This window comes from Electrophorus electricus, chromosome 10 (assembly GCF_013358815.1).
Source record: "Electrophorus electricus isolate fEleEle1 chromosome 10, fEleEle1.pri, whole genome shotgun sequence".
NCBI lineage: Eukaryota > Metazoa > Chordata > Actinopteri > Gymnotiformes > Gymnotidae > Electrophorus > Electrophorus electricus.
The window spans coordinates 2,152,501-2,172,421 of record NC_049544.1 but is presented as its reverse complement, the minus strand read 5'-3'; the positions used below and the strand labels follow the sequence as shown (position 1 = coordinate 2,172,421).

The 19,921-nt window shown below is 41.9% G+C and overlaps 1 protein-coding gene across 2 annotated transcripts in view; it reads left to right on the top strand.

The window, feature by feature from the left end:
* Positions 1-3,023: 3,023 nt before the first annotated feature.
* The window catches only part of dlgap1b (discs, large (Drosophila) homolog-associated protein 1b), a 79,386-nt gene continuing 62,488 nt past the window's right edge, over positions 3,024-19,921 (top strand). For both annotated transcript variants that reach the window (XM_035530718.1, XM_035530717.1), the window contains exon 1: positions 3,024-3,185. The gene's annotated coding sequence lies outside the window, so the exon portion shown is untranslated. The remainder of the gene's footprint in view (positions 3,186-19,921) is intronic.

Below are 19,921 nucleotides of genomic sequence, written 5' to 3'. Positions count from 1 at the left end.
CATTCATCAGTGTTTCGCTTAATTAAGGTGATTTCAGGGTGGTGTGTTAAGGGAAGCAAAAGAGAATGTACTGCCAGATTTAGCAGGGCGTCGTCCAGCCCTGCTGCCCTACCCATCCTTCCTACTGTAATTATACACAGCATATGATGTCAAATAACCTGCACCACACCATTAAGGTTTTGCGGAGGGCCCAGACCTCTCGCTTCACTCATCATAAACCTATCCACCTGCATTATATATTTAGTCCTGGTGATTTGATATGCATGTCTGAAGTGTTTTAAATAAATGAAAATCAGGACACAACAGGACACACATGCTTTTTAATGCCTCCTGAGCATACCTCTGAGGGTACAAGCAGATACAAATTGCATTTAAAACACTTAATAAGATAAAATAATTTTTTAATGATTACACACATCCCCACAGCACAGTGTCTTTGTACTGTAAGACTGGAATTATTCATTATAGAAATGACCATTTTGTTTTCCTTTCCAAAGGCAAAACCACAGTTAATTCATGAGGAAAGAACAAGTCTATTCATTTTGTTTTATCCTAACAATACATGTCAGTTTGAACAATGTTATATGATTCTCTTGTGTATTTGTGTATTTTCAATTTTTATTTTGCACACTTCTGCTTCAGATATATTAACATTAGTTTTAAGTGCAATTAGCCATTATTGTATTTGCATGCATTTTTTCATATTTATTCAATAGAAGGATATTACAGCTTGAGCAGTGTTTTCTCCCCCTTATAATACCTATTAAGCAAAAATGTAATTATGTGCAAAAGGCCAGACAAATAATCATCTTTATACAATAATGGAACGACTACTCCTCTTATTATGCTTTGGACCTATCGTGATTGGTGCATGTTAATTATATGTGGATCACGCATTAGCTTAGTGTTTATACAAGGGTAAAATGAAGCAAATTCATCATGAATTGAGCTTAAGGGTGGGGGGGGGGGGTGTCAGGAGAGGTTAACATTTCATGTCACTGCCACTGCTTTTGCAGCTTGAGGCAGTGTTGGTCTTTGGTGGGCAACAGATACCCCCATGATTTCAGGTCCTTGAGGGCAGGAATGGTTCCTGGGTCGCTTCTTATACGCTCTCCTGCCTGGTCATCTTTTCATGGTCTGGAAAACATCTCACCCTCCACCTTTAGTTAATGAACTGGGCTCTATCTTCTATGTCTCCCAAAGCCTTCTTACCTGCGTCATTAACTGGTGCCCCTCTTCATATCTTCCGGTACCTTGCTTTCCCAGATCCGCTATCTTTATTTGCTTATTAGCACGTTGCCTCTGTCTTTCTGCTGATGTATGTGACCATGAATGAGTTTGTTAATAGAGGCTGCTACAGAAGTATGCCAGGCGTCAAGACTGCTTTCGTTCTTCAAAGAGGCCCCATGCGCCGTTTTCCCTCACAAGTCTCCTCCGAGAAGCCTCCCCAGTCTCCCCTGTCTTTTGGAAGGCATTCCTTTCTAGTTAGACCATACCTGTGTCTCTACTGTTCACAATCTCTTCACTGTGGATGGTGGACAGCCTTTGTTGTCAAGGTACTAGTGTAAAACACAGAAGCACTACAACCTGTTTTCAATCAAATTTATAACATTTTGAAAGCATTACTTTTGTGTCTTCTTGGCATATGGAAATGTAAATTATAAGAGCCAATGGATCATTTTAGCATGGTTGATGGATGGTGATCTGGGGTCAGAAATGTTCACAAATGCTTTTGGCCTCTTAATAGCTGCTTATAGTTACACCCAGACTACTAATAAAGAGTTTAAACAGCACTAGTGCAGAGAATGTTTTCTCCCCTAAAGTATGTGCATGGTTTGTGTGTCTGTTGTGTCAGAGGCCCATTTCTGTGACCTCTGTCTCCTTGGAAACCTATCTAGATCATTCATTGGACAGCAGGGTTCCTTCTGTCCCCACTCACCCTTCGAATCCACCTCGGTACACACCTGCCCATTTTACTGATGATGAGCAATATCTTACACCTGCCTCATCTGTGTGTGTGCATGTGTGTGAGAGAGAGAGAGAGAGAGAGAGAGAGAGAGAGAGAGAGAGAGAGAGAGAGAGACATGTCCATACAAGAATAAAGGAAGGAGAGAAAGATGTTGGTTTTAGATGTGTCTCATTTGTTATGTCATCTAAACTATGTCCTCACTCCGATGTCTTTGATAGGCAAGGCACAAGCGCGCTCAGGAATTATGCATAATGAACATGCGCATGCCTTGGCTCGTTACGCCAGAGCAGTGGCACCTGTGGTTCTCCCTGTGTGTGCACAGTCTGTGCATCACATCGAGGAGAGGGCAGAACACCTTGCTTGCTTTGGGCAGAGAGCAAGAAGCATCGTTACAGCACGTTACCGGAGCTCGGGGCAGAAGGGAAACACGCTACAGGAGTTACAACGGAGCATGTCCTCGTGCATTAGATCACATTGCCTAGCATCCTACAGTACACAGAATTGCACAGGGCGGGGAAAAAAAAAATGCAATGTCGCAATGTCTTTGCTAAAACACAATTAAAAACAATATTGTTTATGTTTCATGTATAATACGATGAAACCTAATAAAAAATTTCAGTCCCCTATTCTCTCTCTGTTTTCGCGTGTTTTCTTACAATCAATTTTACACATTTCAATCAGCCAGCACTCCACTCCGGGGTATTGTCCACATTGATCGACAGCCATATCCCGCAGGTGTGGGTCTTTTTCTGATTCACCGACAACACCTGCTTTGTTTTGCGGGAAGTGATTTCTCTTTCATTTGCTAACCAATAAAGCCCATTTTGTCAGTGGTGTAAGAACTGTGGCGTGTTCACGACAGCGTCCGACTACTCCAGACGAGCGCTAATGAGCGAGCAGTGGCAGCAGATGATGGCGCCGATTCCTGGTCCTTGCTCATGGAGCTGATTCCCGATCCATTCCGGGGTTTCGCGGCCGCTCGTTCCCAGCTCCGGCGCTATCGATCCCTATGATGCTGCAGCCCCCGCCACACACGCTTGCGCTGGGACTAGGCTGTAGGGACCATCCTTGCCTTCAGTTCTGCTCGCACGGCAGGACCCCAGCAGGGTCCGCTACAACGATACATACAGTGGACACTTTTAACGGATTTATTTCTTTTTTGTGTGTGTCTTTTGTCAAGAGGCTACGTCGTGTGAGCTGCCCCGAAACTCTGGAGGTAAGAGCGACGTGCAACCTAGTAGAAATTTGTTAGTCATTTTGCTGGACATTTGGCTTGATGGGCTGTCAGCAGGAATGCTACCAAGTCTCCGAAACCAAAGCACTAAAGCGAGCATATGGCTATTGTGTCTATTTGAGCGAGTTTGCCAGTTTGACAGCTGTGTCAATGGGCTCTGTTCTGTTTTACAATGTGCATATGCAATTTCACTTTAGTTAGCGGCTATTTACTGAATTGGTTCCGAGGCTCTGAACTGTTGATTGTGAAAAGGTCTGATCGGTGCGTTTCAGAACGGAACTGAAATTGTATTCGTGTATTAATGTAAAACACGCAGGTTGGTTACAAGCCGGTTGATTCGCTTGTGGTCGTTGCCATGAATTTTGTGGAAAAGAAGTTTAATGTGACAATTAAGGCGTTTACGCACATAAGGCAAATGCGGAGGTATTAATTTGAATAACTAAAACGAGTTAGTAAATCTACACTGTTATAGAAAGGGATCATAAAGGATTTTGAATTGTATGACTTGTGCGATAATGGCAGTAATTTCAGTAGCTCGCCAGCCCCGTTTGAACGCATGACTTTGGTGAAAACACTCGACATGCGGCGCGGCCAGTGAACCGTCTGATACAGCAGCACACATGACGCTTACGTGTTACAATACGCACGGTTTTCCTCAGACTTTCTGTCTGTGCCAATCATTTTAGAATGAACATTTTAGAATAACATTAACGCGAGATCACGGTATTGGAAATGGCTAAATGAAACGTATTAAACATATTTCATTGTCTCATTAGTTTAAAAATAATTGGACAGATTCAGCAGCTTTAAAAAAAAGCATTCCAGATCTAGGCATACCACCACATAATTATCATAACTGTAGCAAATTGTGAAACGAATGGTACATTCACTAAAGCTACAAATACAGCCCCTGCAAGCAAAATCTGTTTACTCCTCTACAGAGACTCACTGTGTGTATATGAAAGAGACATAATGAAAAGGCATGCTCACTTTGTGTGTGTGATAACTGGTAAACTTAAAGCTATGTAAATGCCCCACACTCATGCATGTGCACTCCCTGCACACAGCTTATACTGTTGGGCTTTTCATTGTGGGGGATTTAAATGGACCAAAGATTTTCAGATACCAAGAATAAAGATTTTTCATATTTAAGCATTTATTTAGAACCTCAGTCTCTCTCACATGAGCTCATACTTCGAGTGGGTTTACATGTGGTCTGGATTGCACTCATTTCATTTCCCCTTCTGAAGATCATCAATAATGAATCTCATTGTGTGTGTGTGTGTGTGTGTGTGTGTGTGTGTGTGTGTGTGTGTCTGCCTGCATGCATGTATTAAAAGGAATTTCTGTAATAAGACTCAAACATTTTAAACATTGCTATTGTTTTGACCATTAAAACAGTTAATAGTAATTGTTATTAACATTTATTATGTTTAAAATGTATCATCTCACATTAACTTTTATCCTAATATTACATTTTATAAGGCATTAAAATATTGGACCCAAATAAAAATGTTAAAATGTGTTTGAGCATATGTATTTGTAGTAATATCCCTCCTTGAAAGAGACTGCACTATCAATTAAAACATTTCCAACATGAATTGGGTGGCTTCTAAAAATAGCTCAGGCTAAGAGTGTATGTGCATCAGTTATTTGGGTGTCTTTTTGGGGAGATGTACACAGCTGTGTGTTTCCAGTTCTATGAATGGTGTCCTCCATGCTGTTGGAGTATTAAGTAAATGTATTATAGAGTGTGTGTGTGTGTGTGTAGGCGGGGGGCGTGTTACTATCACCAGTGACTGTTCCACAGTGCCTGAGGATACTCTAACAGTACAGCGTGTGCACTACTCTATGGTTTTGCATAGCCTGAGGGCTCTCTTCACATTGAACTGTTAGCCTAAGGGGACACTATAGATGTTGCTGCTACACTCTCTGTAACTCGTAGTGTGCACTTCTCCACACTGCACTCAAATCATAGCTTGAACCACAATCCCTCGATCATTCAATTCTTCTTTCGACAACCTTCATGGTACATTTAGGGCAGAAAGAACTTGCCACTTCAAGGTACTTCAGGGTGTACTCCCATGATACCTTGGAGTATTGTGCAATTCAGTCCCATAAATCTTTTGGGTTTTGACATGATCCTTCTCTTTCACTGCATTGCCAAGTCCCCTAATGCCGGCTAGGACATGTGACAGTGGTGTCACACTGCACCCCTGAAGAACCACAGCACTACACCTGACTCCAGCCACAGAGGGCTTAACAATTAGCCAGTGCGTAGATTCAGCTGTGATACAGCATGGAGGACAATAAGCTCCGCACTGCTGTGAACCTCCGTGAATGCACTTTGACTCACAGGAGGGTGTCCTCCAGAATGCAAGCTAGGGCCCTTAACTGAAGTGCTAGGGCCGATTTCCGTCCGCCAGGATTCGTGATTTACTCCTTGATGTCTTTTCTTTTCACTCTGTCAGTAATCCTAGCCCCCTAACATGGCCTCTCTCAGCTTTCTGCAAACACAGAAGTAAGTGGGCAGAAGTGTGTCGGGAGGAGACTAACTGAGAGGTGTTGGATCTTTGTTTTAGAGTGCCGAAGAGGGGAGAGAAAGGGGCCGATAAAGGAGAGGTGAACTTCTGACCGTAACTGTAGCCTTTCCCAGTACACTGTTTATCTGATACTGACACCAGTTGAAGGGCCTGGGTTTTAGCTAATGGGGGTATTTTAACACTAGTGTTCTGCACTAACGCTGTCCTCCGGCGTCCTGCACTAACGTTGTGCTCCAGCGTTCTGCACTAGTGCTCTGCTCCAGTGTTCCGCCACTGGCTTGTAGGGCAAAAGATCCATCTACAATGCAAAATTAGTCGTAACTGCAGCACGGGCTCTTAATAACTAGGTAATAATGACCAGTTATACATATTTGGAGTAGCAGGCTTGGGTGTGTTTTTTTCCACCCACACACACACACACAGTTACTTTTGCAACACCAAAGGGCTAAATTGTTTGCTATTGATTTGCGATGACTCAATCAGTTAAAGTTAATGGAGCAGTTTAGTTCAGCCCTCAAACAGTTGTATCTTTCTTTTTGTGTTATTCTGGGCTGTCAGTATTTCAAGGGCTCAGGGTAGACTGTTACCTACAGAGGAGATGCAGAACGAGACAGACATGATTGGATGTCTTCTGAAAGTTTAGTCCAAGTTTTGAGTGCTGTAGCAACATGGTAAAGCAGCCCCAATTGGAATGACTTTCTCTAAGGTTTTGTGATATCTCTCCACAATCAGGCAGAAGTTTTGATACAGCTTTGCCAAAAATTCTTCCCTGTCAAAAAGTAGTCCCAGCTCTGTAAGAATTCTACAGATTTACTGCTTAATTTACAAAAACCTTTGACTGGAAAATTCACAAAGGTGTTCTGCAACTATCCAGCCACTGTCTCTAGGCCTTGACTGTGTGTTTTGAGTCAGTTTTTTCCTATTTTTTAATTACAAGGAAATGTTCTGAAATTAGTGTCAAGGGTAAACGAACATATACTACAGACATAGTAGAAAGAAGACAAGATACCAATACTGGCACATGTTTGTGTTAGCACATTTCCTTTGTGTCTTTGGTAGGTACATTACATTCACGGCAAACACAAACGCACCACTGTGCTGTCAGTTCTGATCTGTGCTGATCTAGCCAACGTGCACACACACACGCCAACTCAACACCACGCTCGCTTAAAAGGTGTGCAGGGAGAAAAAGACGGAAAGACATTAGACAAAGCAGGAGTGGAATATAAAGCGTGGAGGCAAAGACTGAGCTCCATACGGACGGCTGTGAATACTGGGCGGGGAATGGTTCAGAGGGAGAGAATGATTAGCAAAGAGAGAAGGTGGAGTACGGAAGTTTGAAATTCCCTGAAGAGGAACTTAAAGGATTGTGATTTTTCAATCTATAGTTTAATAAAAATGTTGTTTCTCTATCAATAATTGCATGTAGCATAACCCCATGGAAAAGCTTTAGTGTGGACACCTTACTTAAACCTTTTACTGGTCTTAAACTTAATCCAGTGGGAATAGTTTTAGCCTTCAAAAATGCCCTTTTTGGAGAATGGTAAACTTACAGTATATTCAAACTTGTTCTACCAAAAGAAAAAAAAAATCAGGTTTTTCTGACTTTGGCAGCTAGAGGTAATTCTAAATAATCAATGATGTTCAGAACATGTCCTGAATTAAATACACAAAGACACAAACATCTGTAAATCTCTGCTTTATGTTTTTGAAAAGGACCTTCATTAGGGTTTTGGAAGACTCAAGGAATTGCGTCAATGGGACATGTCCAGGGAGAAGTAGCGGTTTTCAAATGCGAAAGCCGTCATGAGGTTGTCACGTCTGCAACCCACCTCAGCTCACCCAGTCAGTCGTCGCTGGCCAACAGTCCACGCCCATCCAGAATGCCTTCACCTGAATACTGCCTTTCTCTGACTATTAACCTGCTATCCATTACCACCTCCCTGTAAATACTTCTCGTTTACCCATCTGTGTTTTGAGAAGTACGCGGTGTGAGTGTTGTGGCTCTCTAGTGTAGGGGTTTTTGATCTGTGCTGATTTTTTTGGATTACGTTTTTTGTTTGACTACTACCCGTTACCTGGCAGCCGGTTTCTGGACTGTTTGTTTTTGTACTGTTAGCTGCTATTAAGCTACACTAGCGTTTGAAGAGTCCAGTCATGACAAATTGTCCTACACATGACTATAAATGATGGGAAATATGAATTTTAATAAGCCATGAAAACGAGTAAACCTATCCTTTAATTCTAAATCTCTGTAAAGACTCCAGAGTGTAGGTAAATTCCAGCCATGCGTATACATTTGCTGACATGAAGTGGTCATACATATATCACATAATAATGTAATTATTAGATATTTTCCCAAACTTACCCTTAACCTTAGTAACCATTTTACTGGTTTTGAAAGAGTAAAAAAAAACTTTTTTTGTGGAGGACATTTGAAAATATTTTGTCCTGAAAAAAAGAAAACTAAACTAAAAATGTAAACCTAAACTAAATGTAACACACGCACACAATGTACATGTGTGTTTCACTGATGAGTTGGAGGCATGAAGCCTGCTGACCAGAGGAGAAAGTCAGCCAAACCCAGTCTCCTGTAGGCATTCCTGTCTGAAACGGGACACCATGAAAGATGTCATTATCCAATCAAGGTGTGGAAAATGAAGATTAATGACGCAGAGGCTGATGAGCCAATGTGACCAGGCTGACTGAACAGTCAACACTGCCTCACTCAATGTCATCTTGGCTCATCTCAGGTGTGTGTGTGTGTCTGTGTGTGCACGCACCTACCATGCCATTTACTGTGTATTTTGTATTCTGTATTTTGATATGTGAATTATGTGGGGGTTTTTTTCAAGTCCAATGTTTTATATTCATATACTTTTTAAATGTTGCTTTAGATTCAGAACTTTAAACTTGCCATAAGGTCACATCCATATGTGCTTCTTTTCTGAGACTGGTGGGATGGAAGAGGAGGAGTGATTGATTCAGGGAGGTAACAGACCTGCGCGGCTCTCGTGGGAGAGAGGTGTACGAGAGGCAAGGAAGAAATCTGAAAAACATGCAGAGACAGAAACAGGGCGGGGCAGAAGGGTCATCTTAATCCGACGACTCACATATTCAAAGCGGCCAGCTTGCCGTGGAACAGTATCATGAGGAGGTTTTTTTTGTTTGTTTGTATGGTCTCTTTCTCACATGCCTCCTCCCTTTGCCATTGTATTTCCTTCACTGATCTGTTAGGATCTTTTATCTCCGCACAAAATCCCAATGCCCTATGTGCCCCCGTCCTATCAGTGCGATAGCTCTGTTAAAGCGCAGAGATTTGTGTAAGACCTCGTCAACAGGGACCTTTACCACTGGTCTGTTACATTAGCTACATGTCATGTAGCTAATGTAATTTAGCCACATTAGCGCTGTCTCTTTTGGTGTGAGCAGCAGTTAATCCAACCTGCACAACGAGCCACACAAAGTCCATCTTTCATCCAAGACTTCTGCACTGTAATCTGACCTGATCCCTTTTACTTTCTGCCCGAGTCCATGGACACAGAATAAAATATATAAAAGTAGAATCTGTATTATCTGCTTTCCACAACCCACCATTCAATGTCCATTATTCAAATGAGATGAGGAGGCCAAACCTTTAATCTGATTTGGTGTTGTGGGGGATTTTCTTATGATTTGTAGTGGCAACATCTTTTAGATTTTTCACAGTAATATTTTGCCTACTTTCTACCGCGATACAATGATTCCATAATTAGACAGTAAAGTAAAATAAATAAGACAAATCCTGAAGTTGTATGTTAAGCTCACTGAAACACAATACAATATGCGGAAATGACACTCATCCTTCTGGCAGTAGACAGTGTTTAAAGCACTGATGTCTGAGAAAGGTTTGGTGTCCTTAAGTCGCAGCTTCAGTGCATGAAATGGGGGAAAGAGGCTGTGGGACAGGACGTGCTGAAACAGTTCTAGGGCTTCAGGGCTCCCTCTCCAACGCCAGACGGAGACCAGGTGTTCCTGCAGCTGGTACAGATGGACAGACTCTGATGGAGGATGGATGGACTCTGTTGTGGGACAGCCAGACTACAGTATGTTCAGTGCTTCCCTAATCTGCCCGGCGTAATGAGTCAGACGAGAGGAGACAGAAGTACCTTGTTTCAGGTCTCATGGACGACAAGCATGGAGACTATTTTCTGTCCTGGCTCCAAGATGGTGGAATGAACTCCTGCTTGCTGTCTGGACAGCAGAGTCCCTTGCAGTCTTCAAACGCAGACTGAAGTCCCATCTATTTGCAGAATATTTAAAGGACAACTGACACTGCTCCCATATTGACTGACTAATTTAGTACTTATTGTAGGGAATTGTTTATGTTGTTTAACACACTCTAGCACTTATTGTTTATTGCACTTATCATTGTTTAAGATAGACCTTATGTAACTTGCACTTCTAGGTATCAGCATTCTTCCTTGTATTCCACAGTATTCTAGTTCATTGGTATGTTGGAGTCTAACCTACTGTACTGTACTAGGATGTATTCTATGAGTAAATGACAAAGCACTTTTGTAAGTCGCTCTGGATAAGAGTGTCTGCTAAATGCTGTAAATGTAAGTAAAACTAGTCTAAGCCAGGGTAACATACCAGCAGAACAGATATGGAACTGCTTCTTTACCATAAACGGGCCAATAATTGGCCAGAACAGGCCTGATGTTGACTGGAATTGTTTTAATGATACACGAAAGACTAGACAAGACTGCTATATAGGTTTAGTGATGTGAATATTTTTGAAGCAAGAACTGAAGAAATTAACCCTTTTTGTTGAAGGGTGTGTTCAAGCTTGCCAGGTTTCCTCTTCCCAGCATTGTCTAGCTTGTTCTCATTCTAACTTGAAACAGAGGGAAATAATAAACTGTCATTTAGACCAAGAGGTATTCACATAAAAACACTGCAAAAACAGAAAGGAAAGAAAACCAGCAGAGAAAAATAAGAGCTATATGCTTACATGCTTCTTTCTCTCCACACACACACACACACACACACACACACATTCATTCACCTCTGCTGGGTGTTTATGTTGGTCTATACGGTGCGTGAGTAGAGTGAAGATGTACTGATGTTCACGTGGAGAAAGACTACACATGTCATAAGTAATGCATTTTGCCTTGGCCTGCTCCCCCCCCCCTCTCTGTCTCTGTCATATAAACAAAGGGGTGAGGTGGGAGGGTGTAGTGCTTTAGTCATAACATACGCACTGTGTACCCATGGCCTTCTGAGGAGATGTCCACATGAGCCTGGGCCCTAAAACTCTGCCAGATTTAATTTCACGCCCGGTAGAGCGCGCGCGCGCACACACACACACACACACACACTCACACACACACTCACATCCGCTAATGCACACAACAAACGCACACTGAGACGGAAGGCACAGTGACATTTATGTGGCCTCCTGTAACCACTGGCAGGGAGTCAAAGCACATGGAAGCAGCTAAATCAAGCCATTGAAGAGAGGATGGATAGTTGTATGGATAGATGAATGGATAGATGAGGACAGAGAAGAAGAAAGAAAGAAAGAATAGTGAAGCCTTAACAAGTAATTGCACTATAAATTAGAGGATTATGTTGAGAAGGAGACAAGGTGGGGAGTGGTGTTGGTTTCTATAACAGGGAATAGCCCAGACATCGTAAACTATGGCAGGTTAAGGCAATCAAAGATAATACACTCATTTTAAAAAGGCATTTTCTTATAAGCAGCTAATTTTTTTTTTCTACGAAATGACACTAACTGAAGGACATGAGATGTGAACAAATAAATGAGTCTTTCATATTTGTAATGGACTTACAGTGCAGTTTGCTGTGTGTTTGGCTGGATCCTTACATTCACAACATGTATTTATAATATGGTGTCTTTAAGAAGACTGGCCTGGGTAAGTAAACCCAGTAAGATGTCTTGTTTGAAATGAAGGTTCTGTGTTTGCATACAGCACTAATTGCAATGACACACCAATGCATGATCATAAATGAGGTCACCCAAATTGAATTGACATTTGCTTAAAGGGGACCTATTATAGCTCCTTTACACAAATTACCACAGTTCCTTGTGGTCTTAATGAAATGTCTATGACATGCTTTGCCAAAATACTACAAGTATCAAGGACGGTAGGTTATATAGTCTTTGGCGAGAAACAGAGAGAAACATGGCTGCCTGAAAAAACGCAGTGTACCACCATATGTTTGAACCAGAATCTCATTCTTTCCACTGAGGGCAGCTCCCTGCTCCTTCTAACATGAGCTAACATATACACTTACACCCTGCAAAGCGTGTCCGTTTGCTATAGGTGTGTAAAGCACATTTTCCCTCAGCACAGCATGCTAATGTCACTAATCCCTGATTAGCTACCTGGGTGGAATGCAACTGAAATGTTTCTTCTCACGTTATTCACGTGTTGGTGAGATGAAGTTTGTCTTACAAGTTGTCTTGCAAGTTTAACTAGATATCAATTCAATGGTGTTAACATTATTGTGGATCCTGCCGATTGTAATGCCAATTACTTTCTAGAAAATTACATCTAATATATTAGCTACCTCAGCTGTTAGCATTAGAGAGTGGCCAAAGAAACATATTTTGGCATAATTATTTTTAAATACTTAGCTAACTACATGTTCCCTGGTCTGCAGCTTTGCCGTGGACAGTTAATAGCTACGGATCCCTCTTTTAGTAAAAGGGTCGCCGCTAGTTCTGCGTTGTACTGACCCAGGTAAAAGCAGTCAGACACAAAGTGGTTAGCACACACACAGCTACAGGTTTTTGCCTACTGTAAGTGGGACGTTGCCATCAAAAATAAACTTTATCCACTCAGCTGTTCTGTCCTCACAGGCAGGAGGCTGATATATGGCTCTGTGCTGGTCTGCGCAACCAACAACAGAACAATTACAGTGCTAACCTCTTAGATTTGACATATTGATAGACTGATAGTAGATCCAGTGCTTACGAGACAAAATAAAGGCGCACCTTCGCAAAGGTAGCCGGGGGTGTTAATACTCAAATGGAGAGTGCGGTACAATGCTAATGACTCTCTTAGTGACATGTTTAAGGGAGCCAAATCTAACCGGCTTGTTTTAGCCCATATTTTCTGATGTAGACAGCCCTCAAGAGACTGACTGGATTGTCGTATTTCACAGTTTGTGGGTTGGTAGGTATCCCAGGTATAAAAATATATGTGCACAAGCACTGAAAAGGTGATTTTTTCCACAATATGCCCCCTTTTAAAATGTCATCATGATTAATTTGTCTTTGTTCCAGCAAGTTAGAGTTAGATGTTATAGCATACAATTACTTAAACCTGAGCCACGCCGCAGACAAGACATCCGTTTTCATCACAGAGAAGTCAGATATAGGATTTCTTTTGCTAGTGCTGGGCACTGCAGTATGGATTCAGCCATATTATTTCTAGGGTTAATACACTAATTCATTAGCATAAAAGAAGGTTTTTCATATTTTCTCCACTCATCCATAAATCAACGAAGGTAAGCTAACATTTAGATTTATTGCTTTAAATCATTTCATATCTGGCTAAACTTCCTTGCCTTTTTTGCCATGTTGTTGATGAAATGTCATTCCCGACGCTCGTCGACATCGCTCCAGTCTTTGTCTAGCATTTTGGGAATATTTCTCTGTGGCGTGTGCTCTGCCTTTGTTTCCCCATCCTTTGGATTTATCTGCCTAGTCCGTTCTGCTTAAGCCCCTGCATTCAGGCACATACAGGGGGAGTGGGCTGCCTGGAGAGTTGGTCTGATTTGACACAGGCCATGTCAGAACACGGAAGACTCCTGGGAGACCGTCACTCTTCGATCCAGGTCCTGCCATGAAAGAGGTAATGGATGCTGTATAACAACCCTCCACCTCAGCGGCACAGCTTCTCCCAGTGCAGCTGACTCCCACTCCCTCACCAGCCCAGTGAGCTGAGCGTTCCCGTCACTGAATCCACCCTACCAGACAAGCTTGATGGCACTCCTAAGAAGTGTAAAGGTTTTCCTCTCCAGCACTCCTTGTACTTTGCCTGCTATCTTACTCCAATCTTCCATGCTTCTAAAATCGTCAATCTGATATCAGTCTTTACTGACCGTGCTTTGGAGTGGGCTACTGTGGTTTGGGAGCAAGGTGAGGTGGAGACTTGGAGACTTTGCTGTCTTTTCACAACGTTGTTTCAGAGCAGTTTTTGTCCATCCTCCCAGGTGTTAAAAATGGCAGCATGGAATAACTACAGCTGAGACGAGGCCCTCGTTCACCTTCTGAATCTGCCCTCACTATCGCTGCCTCCAGTGCCTGGAATCAGCACCATCATTCGAAACGGTCCATGTGAGGAAGTAAAGCTGGAATTACCCTGTTTGGGATGATCATACGTCACTTACGAGCATGGATATTCCGTTAATCCATTATAGTCTCTCCTTCACAAAAGTCTTAGAAAGTCTAATTTCTGTCTTCTCATCACCCAGGAAACTGAAAGATCTTCTGGTGGGGACAAGCCCTCCCCAAATGGCGAGCCTCATGTATGGCCGTCAGCGGTTATGTAGGGTTATGCCTGAGAGGTATTGCAGCAGGTTTTTACAGAACCTCCATGTCCCCCAAGCAGACATTTTCTTTGTGCAGAAGAAGGACAGTGTCCTCTGCCCTTGCAGTCAAGTGTCATTATCCACTCTTTTCTGGTCATCACACGCCTCGGAGGTGTGTGCCGCTTTGCCGCCCTTAACCTACGGAGTGCATGCAATCAGATCTGCATCAAGGAGGGAGATGATTGGATGATGGCTTTCAGCATCACCTGAGGCATTATAAGTGTCAAGTGATACCTTATATACTTGCTAATGGCCCTTCAGTCTTGCAGTCATGAACGATGTTCGCAGACACCTTGAACGAACACAATTAAGTTGTTAACATGGATGATGTACTGATCTACACCCTTTCTGTCAATCTCAACAAAAAGCACAACAGATCAATCAGAACCTTTCGTAGTGAAGGAAGAGCTCATTTACTGGCCACCAAGCTGGCTTCTATTTTAAAGGCAGTATATTTTAGAATATTGTATCAAAAGTTTAGTCATTCCTTGAGTAACATTTGGAAGCTGTCAGATTGCCCTGAACTTCCATTTCGTGTGTGCAGATATCTTGTATGATGTGGCTGATTTGGTTTCCAGTTGGATCATCTAAGCGCCATAATGAGGTGACAACCAAATTAGCTTGTCAGTGAGCAGCAAGACAACGAGAAAGCATTAGCAAGGTTTCCTGTCTGACAGATGGTGAGTGTGTGTTTGTGTTTACACTGTGCTATGGAATGTAGGATATGTGTATGACACAGGAAATACACACATGTGTTCTGGTGTGCATGCGTGTGTGTGTGTGTGTGTGTGTGTGTGTGTGTGTGTGTGTGTGTGTGTGTGTATCTGTGTGTGACTGTGTGTGTTTGTGAGTGCCAAATGCCCACACACATGTCTTGTGAGGTCAGTTTTGCTGGTCCTTGGAAAAGAGGCTTTAATGGAAATGGTGTTGCTACACACACACGCACGCACGCAAACACATGCACACATATTAATTATAGCTGTTTTAGTGGCTCTCTCCCTGATGCGTAGAAAACCATTAACCAACAACCCCCTCCACATTTGAGAAAAATGTTATCTTATTACCTGCAAATAGCCATAGATTAATATCATTTTATAGATTTTTGTGTGCATGTGTGTGTATGTTAGCATGAGCAGGAGAGAGCATTCACACTAGATGAGTGTATTAATAAGCTGCTGATGGAATGAAGTAAAGTAGAAAGTAAATCAAGCTCATGTAATAGTTTTCTTAATACAGTGATTGTTATGTTTGTGTGTGTGTGTTTGAAGAAGGCACAAAAATGATGCAAATGGAATTAAGCGAATTGTGGTTTAGAAGTAAGAAATCTGGTGTTTCTGATGAAAGAATGTGCTTTATTTTCTGCTTGAATTTTTTAAATTAAATCTCTATCTATCTATCTATCTATCTATCTATCTATCTATCTATCTATCTATCTATCTATCTATCTATCTATCTATCTATCTATCTATCTATCTATCTATCTATCTATCTATCTATCTATCTATCTATCTATCTATCTATCTATCTATCTATTTTCTCTTTTTTTTCCCCCACTTAAACCTAACCTTAACTATTACCCTGATCCAAATCCTATTCTTATGTCTTCACTGATCCTCATTGGGGCTCCAGGTATATCACCACTACGCTCCGTAGAACACTGCTTGTTATTTTAAGTGTATCATTGCAAAAGCACTGGCCATGATTAGGTACTCTTAGGTGGATGGATTTATAAAGGTAAGATGGGTGCTAGGTGATCACTATGTAAGCAGAAAGCTACAGAAATTTCAAGGAACTTGCAATTTAAGGCACTCCAAGATTTATTTTGCCAGCAAACATTTTTGTTAACAACATCACTAATCACTAACTGATGAAGAGAAATTGCAGGTTATATGTGGGTTTGATTGCTATATCTTCTTATCAGTTTGTATCAGTTGCATTTGGTGTGTTTATAGACTAGAGTTGTTGCTATGCCTGAGAAACCTAAATGAACTATGATGATTAGGCTTTCAGGACCATGGACAAAGAGGGAGAGAGAGAGAGTGTGTGTGCATGCGTATGCACGCACGTATGCCTGAAAATAATTCCAATATGTATGAACCACAGAACAATCTGTAATTTCTTGTGAAGAATAAAGAATGTTATGTTCATTCTATGTTAAATTATGTATTTGAGCAGATGTTTCTTGTCCTGTAGCTGACTTGAAAACAGCTGAATTCACTCCCAATAAAATCAAATCAGTCAGGTCAATCCATTGCATTTTAGCATTAGTCCTATAGGCTACTTTGAAGGGCCTGATGACACTTGGCCTGGTCTGCTTTCCTGTTTCATTCAGGTCCTCGCAGGTCAGTGTGGTCCTCGCAGGTCAATGTGTTCCTCACAGGTCTGTGTGGTCCTCACAGATATGTGTGTCCTCAGACGTTTGTGTGTCCTCGCAGGTCTATCTGGTCCTCACAGGTCTGTGTGTCCTTGAAGGTCTGTGTGATAACAGGTAGATTCTCCTAGTTCTGAACTCCTAGCATCACAGGATGCACACAGTTCCCATGAAGGGAATATAATCTATTCCTTTAGTCTGTGCCTATATACTGTAAAACAGCAGCATTCAGTTTTATTTCTTGTTTATCAGTTCAGCTTTTTGGCAGTTAAATCATTTCCTTTGATTAGATGGACTGTAGATAGAATCTGAGCAGTGCAAAATATATATATATATTATCCTGTCGACACTTTAACATGGAACGTGGGAAAGCATAATCAAACATATTTTATTTGGAACCTAAATACTAAATGTGTGTTTTTGCAATTATAAAGTTGTATGTGTGTGTGTGTGTGTGTGTGTGTGTGTGTGTGCGCGTGTGTGTGTGTGTGTGTGTGTGTGTGTGTGTGTGTGTGTGTGTGTGTGTGTGTGTGTGTGTGAATGATGCATCGTCTGACATACAAACCTGTGCTGGGTGGAACCATTGTGGCATTTAGCTCATGTCTCTGCCTTATTGTCTCACTCCCTGTGTGTGTATGACCTGTATTATTTAACTGACTGTGTACTAAACAACACTGCTTTTTAGGCCATATGGTAAAGTTACTGAAGTTAATCCATGATACACACAAGCTTACACACCAGAGCATCTGTTAAGCTTTAACTAACAACAAATCTGAGTGGACAAACATGCAGTGATACAGAGAGAGAGAGAGAGAGAGAGAGAGAGAGAGAGAGAGAGAGAGAGATGGAGAGAAAGATGACAGAAAAGGAGGGAAAGATGATGGTGAGAAGGAAGAAAGAATGATAGAGGGATGGAAAAAATGGAGGGGTGTGGAAGAATGATGGAGGGAGGGATGAGTGAACGAGAGAGACTAATTGAAGGGTGTGTGTGTGTGTTGTCAGTGTGCTGACACACTGGGGTTGAGTGATGGTGAGCCAGTGATGAGTCAGACCTTCGGAGGGCGGTTTGTTCAACTGTTTATGTAAATGTTTACGCTCTCATTTATTTGTTTATTTATGAGATATAACCCCCAGGCAACAGCTTCATCTCCGCCAGCAGCCATGAAGAGCTCACACGCCTGCACAGTCACAGATACGCGCTCCCGCAGACATGCACATGCGCACACACACAAATGTTAACGCGATAATCACATCAGCCCTATTGCGTTCACTCAATCCACCACTACTGATTCAGTTAGTGAGAAATGGAGAGAAAGAGAGAGGGAGGAGAAACGTGGATGAAACTCATAATCCTATAAACCTCTGGCAGTTGTAGGTTAATGGGCCTGGCTTCTGTTTAAGGTGGTCTGTTTGAGTTGGTCTGTTTGAGTTGGTCTGTTTAAGGTGGACTGTTTGAATTGGTCTCTGACACCCATCAATACCTTTATCTTCCTGTCTGTATCATTTTACCTTTCACTACCATTAGCTCATTAATTCCATACACCTTTTTTATCAGGTTGTGCTGCAGGACTATAACTCACTGTAATTTCCCCTGTAGTCTATAACCTTTCCCCTGAAGTCTTAAATGCATTGTCAGATTCTGTGAGGGCAATTGGTTGTGGTTGAGCATGCGTGCCTGAGTGTGGGTAGGGTGGTATATGTGTGTGTTGGAGTGTGACTTTTGGGCGCCATTTTTGTTTAATAAAATATGACTCCTAGTGAGCCGGAAAGGCTGCACGCCAAACGGAGCACACACACGTACACATATACACACACACATGGGGAGTCTGTAACCTTTCCCTTGTAGTTTTTAGCAATTTGCCGGCTAAAGGTTAGACTAAAAGTCTCATCCAGCTCTTCCTTTGGTTCTATCCATCGTTCTACTCTCCCTCCGCACGCACGTGCACACACACACTCAGCTAAAGCCTTGTGTTTAATTAAGCATTATTTGTGAAGAAAAATAACATATCATACATCTATATATTCTTTATCACATAGAGGGAATTACATGAGCAATTTGTTGATCATCAAAGCACTTAATATCTGGACTTTCAGGAAGCAAATCAGTGACTTGAACATGGCAAAACTGAGTAATTCCCAAAGTGTTTTGCCTGAAGGTCAAAATTGTGTTGTAAATTGTGTTGTAGAATTCAGTTGGGAGAACATCCTGTAATTGGATCAAAATAACACCGTGTTCACACTTTAAAAGTGCTCCCTTCTTCTCAAACACCTGGGCACTGTTCGTTTCTGATTTAGTCCGTAGACTAAAATACATTGTAGTTTTTCACAGAATTTGTGATAGCATGTTTATTGATTTTTATTTTATTGATTATTTTTTCGATATGGATGGTATTACCTTGTATTACCTCCTAGGGGACTTTCTAGGGGGAAGGCTGAGGGTGTCAGTGTCTTGTCACGTCTGTGCGAGGTTTTAGAGCACTGTGAAGTGCGTGAACTAGTTCAGTAGGTCATTGAGTTTGGCGGGCCACCCCACTGTTTCACACGGTTCCAGCTGGAGATGGCACACGAGCGCTAAATCAAACATGGCACATTTGGTGATTGATTTGGCGATTGATTTGGTCTAGAAGAATCCTGGAAAAGACGGAATGCTGTAAAATCACATGATGTGTATCACAGGAGATGCAGTGTGATGTGGGCGGGGCTTAGACTAACGGCCCACCGTGTGTGAGCAGTCTTCACAGACTCGTCAATTTGTCAGACACTGTAAAGCCCAATTGGTGCATGTCCCAGAACACAGCCTCCCTGACTTTGTTTGGGGGACCAGTGCACACACAGAGCTCACACAGGGCACATACTGTAAGATATGTGCCTAGAGCTCTTTTTGACAGCATGTGTCAGCAGCTGGAAGGTGCTGTTTTTCATTTTAGATCATTACATTCGCACAGAGGAAGATCTTAGTCATTGTTTTCATCCCCATGCAGTGTTTTTTTTTAGGTTTGTCTTCATTTTTGTCCTTCGTTGTGATGACCACGCTGTCTGTCTTATTTTTCTTTCCACAATTCTGAGTACCATCACTGTAAAAGCCAGAATTAAGTACCTGTCTATTAGTGTCCGTATTCTGCACGTGCACGTGTATTAATCTATTTTTTGATCTTGTAATTCTAATCCACTGTGTGTGTGTGTGTGTGTGTGTGTGT